We start from the raw sequence: 6000 nt of genomic DNA, 5'->3' as shown, positions 1-6000 counted from the left end.
TTACCAGCAAGCCTTCATGTCAGTCATCAAAAGGCTCACCACAGCCCCTGTACTTGCCTTCGCTGATCCCCAGAAACCCTATATACTGCACACCGACGCCAGTACCACCGGGCTCAGTGCTGTGTTGTATCAGGAGCAAGAAGGCCAACTTAGAGTCATAGGCTACGCAAGTAGAGGGCTGCCACGGAGCGAAAATCGCTATCCAGCGCACAAGTTGGAGTTTTTGGCACTCAAGTGGTCAGATACAGAAAAGTTCAGTCACTATCTCTACGGCAACCACTTCACCATGATAACGGATAGTAATCCGCTGACTTACATTCTGACTTCAGCAAAAGTTGGCGCAACTAGCTATAGGTGGCTAGCAGCACTGTCCACATTCTCTTTCAAACTCCTCTACGTCCAGGGAAGCAGAATGGAGATGCGGATGGATTATCACGCAGACGACATGGAGGGCTAGCGGATGAGCTGAAATCACAAAAAGAGATTGAACGCATACAACAGTTCACTCAAGATCACCTTTGTGATCCAGACAACGTCAATGGAGTCAATCAGTCTGTTGTGAAAGCAATCTGTGAGAGGCAGTTCACCTACAGCGTCAGTCCTGACGATGAAAGAGGGGCAGATGCAGATTGTGTTGCCTTGGTGGAGGTTCTTGCAATGTCTCCTAACGCTGTACCTGATAGCTATGGGCAAGAGGAACAGTTTGGAGGTCTGCCAACCAGTCCCCATCTAACTGAGGCAGAGCTGACAGACGTGCAAAGTGCCGATCAGTGTATAAAGCATGTTATTTCCCAGATCGAACATAGAGACACACCACCTCCAACCATGCGTACACAGCTCCCCGAATTTCCACTCCTCCTCCGAGAGCTTAACTGTCTCGAGCTCCGCAACAATGTCTTGTACAGGCGACGCCAAGAGGGGTCCCAGACAACCTACCAGCTTGTACTTCCAGCTGAGCTTCGCAACATAGTCCTCACCAGCCTGCATGATCATATCGGTCACACTGGACCTTGTAAGGACCAGATTTTATTGGCCAAGGATGGCTCTGGACGTGGAAAGGAAAGTGAAGACATGTGGCAGGTGCGTGTGGAGGAAGGCACAACCTGAAAGAGCGCCCCCCTTGGTCAACATTACCACAACACGACCTCTTGAACTCTTGTGCATGGACTTCTCCCTGGAAGCTGAAAAAAGTGTAACCAAGGATATATTGGTGATCACAGATCACTTCACTAAATTTGCCGTTGCTATCCCAATACCTAATAAAAGGCCCGCACAGTGGCAAAGTGTCTGTGGGAAAACTTTATGTTACACTATGGCATCCCAGAAAAGTTGCATAGTGACCAGGGTCCAGATTTCGAGTCCCGCACAATCAAGGAACTCTGTCAGGTGGCTGGTATCCACAAGATGAGGACAACCCAATACCATCCTAGGGGCAACCTGGTGGAACGATTTAATTGTACCTTGCTTGACATGTTGGGCACTCTACGTGATCAAAATAAGTCCTGTTGGCGTGACCATGTAAGACCCCTGGTCCACGCTTATAACTGCACCAGGAATGAGGTGACTCGTTTCACCCCATACGAACTGATGTTCGGACGCCAACATCAGTTACCAGTTGACCTTGCGTTCAGGAGGAACAGCACTCGTCTCACTCTGAATATGTGCAAAAACTCAAGTCACGTCTCAAAGAAAGCTACAGGCTAGCTACGGACATGGCTGCAAAGATAGCTCACAAGAACAAAATGAGGTTTGACAGATATGTAACTGCCTCAGACTTGGAGCTGGAGATCAAGTATTGGTCAGGAATGTCTGCATCTGGGGGAAACATAAGATTTCTGACAAATGGGAACACACTGTGCATGTAGTGGTGGGTAGAGCAGGCAACTTCCCAGTATATACAGTTAAGCCTGAAAGCAAAGATGGTCCCCTAAGAACACTACACTGGGATCTGTTGCTATCATGTGGCTACCTACCTGTGGAGGAAACCAGTGAGCATGTACAGAATCCAGTGTCAGCAGGCCAAGAACCCATGCAAGTCCTGTGCTAGAGGAAGAGAACTCCTCAGATGAAGAAGATGATCTGCTCATCCCAGTTTGGTTGAGCACCCCTGTCCCCACGGTCAGTGAGAGTCCTCTAAATGTCCCTGATATTGACAACCCACCTGATTTTGACAGCCAATCTCATTTTGGCAACATACCTGATATGCCGGCCAGTACTACAGATAATACTGAGTACTTACCCACCGATGGAGTCACATCAATCGAACAAGTGGATGAAACAGCCTCGACTGAAAATGACTCACCCGTTGATGATCCAGACGTCTAAGAAAAGCAACTTCCAGTTGAGGAGGCTGGCACCAGAGGTGCGAATCCTGAGGAAAGAATGGAGGAAAGGGTCCCAATGGATACAGGGGAAACAACAGATACAAATGATTCTGTCAGGAGATCTGAGAGAAACCGTCGTCCGCCACGACAGCTTGATTATACAGAGTTAGGGAATCCCCTGATCACAGCAGCAAAATCATTCGTGCAAGGACTGTCTTTAGCTTGGGCAGAGGTCATCAGTGATGGTGAAGAGCCTGTTCCCACCCCCTTCCTTGACCCCCTGAATAATCATCATTTAACTGTTTACCATGCACAGGGATGTGCATGAGTTCAGGAGGGGAGGGTGTAGCCCAGATGAAAAAAACATATTTACACCAATGATAAAGGAAGAGGAGGTGTTATTTCCTTTACCTTAACTGTTCACATCAACAAAGCATCATAAGTCCTATGACAATTAAATGCACCTCTCAGTTCACCCCACGTGGGGGTACCTAGAACTCGGCGACCAATCAGAGCCTATGCAGGCCGCATTCACCTTGTCAGCCAGGAAGTGAGGTGAAGGTGCGTGGTCCTCCCCGGTTTTTCTCATCTCAGGAACAGGAGTGGAGGCATCTCCTACTTAAACTGAGAAACGCAGGGACGAAAGAGAGCAATAATCCAGAATTGAGAGGAAGGAAAGCAAGAATACTTACCTGCTGGAAGTCCACAGTTGAGCGGCTGGATGAAGGAGAGAAGCAACGTTGGTAAGACAAGTGTTATTCCTTTTCATACGCACATGGCGGAAAAAGTATGACAGCAAATGGAGAATGAGAAGGGCAAAAGCGGATCGTTGAATGAAACGGATGAACCAGAATTGGTTTGTAAAAATGCTGCAACTTAAGTGGTGTGGAACTGGTTTAGCTTTCGTCCGTCAGATACACAACAAAGCACTACTTTTGGTTGAGCATGTTAGCGGGCCGTCGTTATTACCGTGTTGTTTGGAAAATACGGCACACTTAAAATCAATCCTTTGATTTTTCTGAAAATCGACAGTGCCCCTTATAATCCCGTATGAATTCTGGTTGTGTTTACTGACCTCGAAATGATTTTACATCGTACACGGCGCTCGAAAATCTGTCAAATGTTTTAGTACGACTGTGCTAAGCTACAAACCCGCACCGCTTGATGGATTGTCGGAGCATTACTGCTATCGTAGGCAGGAGCCTCGCGGAGTGAAACGTACTGTGTTTCAACATAATATTACCGTATTGTGTGTATAACCTCTTTTTAAGTTTTGTGGATATTATACATGGTTATGCTGAGGATATGTCGGCCAATTTCCACTGGAAATACCTTTTGGTTAAACTGTCAGCAAGGAATTTGCACTGTTAAATTTTTATATAACTTTAATGGACATAAAAAACAGCTGCTTGTTTAAGTGAAAATACATTGATGGGTTTTTGGGGTTTTTTTGCACTAATAAAGTTGTGAAGTATTTTGTCAAGTGTCAATTATATCGTCAGTTATATCGTTATCGCAAATTTTCAAATGTATATCGTGATAAATATTTTTGGTCATATCGCCCTGCGCTAATGGTGAGCCAACCATTTTGAGGACAATTCACCCTGAAGAAGATACACACCCACACACTCGTACTTATATTCCAATTACACTCAAAAGGACCTTTGAAGTTGGCTGTTGTCAACATAACTTGAATTCTTAAAGGGCCCCAACAAGTACTTTTATTTTGTTTAAGTGTGCACACTATTTATTTTATTTTATACTCTTTTTCTTTCCCCTGTACAAATTGGACACTGTTTTTTACACTTTGTAACAATACAACAGTGGCTACTCAAAAGTTAATTCCGTGTCCGAGTCATTATTGCTGCTCAATACTTTGTCCCCTCATGAATTTGGTGTCTTCTGATTCTGGCCAGGGTTTTATTACGAGCCCAAGTAGTTATTGCGCTGTAATTCACCTTTACATCTCTAAAGTTGGTTACACTAGGATTTACTGGTTAAACTTGGGAATGCAACATAATTCATACTCGGGTTCCCAGTACTACTGCTTTGAAGCAGATGGGGCAAAGGTTGTCAAAAAGCAAAGAACAGTCACACTCACATACACACCAAAAACGCTGGGTGAAAAATAACCCAATTTGTAACAGGGCTGGGTTATTGGTTTGACCCAGCACACTGTGGTAGGATATTTATCCAAAAATGGGTTAAACTGACCAAAAATTGGGTTGAAACTCATAACGCTCCATGAGGGTTATATTACCATTAACATTTGGGTTAATCTTCGATTTACTAGGTGCTGGTTTAGCTCAGTTAGATGAGCAGTTAACCATATGCTGCATGGCTGAAAGCAGTTCGGCCTGGGTTCAAGTCTGACCTGTTCCCCTTTGCCGCATATCTCCCCCTTTTACTTTTCTGTCAGTCTTCACTGTATCTGTCTAATAAGGCTAAGAAAAAAAAATTCAGCATACAAAAACTAGATTCAAAGCAGATTGTTCTTTCATTACCCCAGCGCGCATGACTTTGAAATTGTTAGAATTCACTTTTTACTTACCATGTTTTATTTCATAGTAGAGGAGAAGTCCAGTGATATCTGATCAGGTCACAGTGTAGTTGAAAATGGCAGTTTGTGAAGAATGATGTTGCTTCTTCTGAGGATTGTCTTCGATGCAAACAATTGGGTAAAATTCTGACCCAATACTTGATCAAAGCTACCCAACTTAATTATTCAAACCGGGGAGTTAATTAAAGAACCCAGCATATTGCCAACCCAACTCCTGAGTCATGACTTTTAAACCAATATTTTGTCAAACTAATCCAACTTACCCATGACTTTTCCCCAAAAGTTGAGCTATGAAAATAACTCAGCATTTTTTAGTGTGTATATACACACATACAAAGATCTCAAGATTTTAGAGAAATTTCTGTTTCACGTACAATAAAAATATCAATAACTTACAAGTGTGTATTTATCATTTTCTTTTAATCATGGGTGGAATGTTTAATCTTTTACTAACTAAAATGAGAAAAAAAGCAATTAAAAAATAATAAATATGAGCTGCATGAGTTAATATAAAGTGCTTGTTTAAGGATTCTTTTTACATATACTTTGAAATAGTTTTTTTAAACTAAATATAAGTATTTTGAAGGACCATAATTTGACATAACCTTTACAAGAGACTTAGTAGCACAGAAGTGGCTCAGTAAAATTGCATTTTACTCAAATAATTTGCTTTATTTATATTCTAAGTCAAAAACTGAATAATAAAAGTATTTGATTTAATATACAAACAAAAGGCGTGTTTACATTTTTTGCTTTTATTATGGATAAATAAAATCCAAATGACCATAAAATATCAATAAGACCTCATATGGAAAAACGCTGTCCGATGCTAACATCTTGTGGAGGGATTATATATTGCACTCTTAGTTCCTCTTTCCGAGTTCCCACTTGGGATTTCAAACTGGAATACCCCTTTACAGCCTACCTAACAATCTAAGATATAAGACTGGGCTTGCAAATATAAGTAAAACTTGCAATGGATACTGTCACTAGTGTGTGGGTGTGGCTTGCTAAATAACAATAGAATTAAAAAAGAAAGGTAGAGGAAAAAATACCTATTCCGAGTAATCCATGAATTGCTCTACACTGTTGCTGTAAGCAGCAAAACCCTGTTTT

The sequence above is a fragment of the Maylandia zebra genome, linkage group LG7 (genome assembly GCF_041146795.1).
Source record: "Maylandia zebra isolate NMK-2024a linkage group LG7, Mzebra_GT3a, whole genome shotgun sequence".
NCBI lineage: Eukaryota > Metazoa > Chordata > Actinopteri > Cichliformes > Cichlidae > Maylandia > Maylandia zebra.
This window is presented reverse-complemented; position numbering follows the sequence as displayed.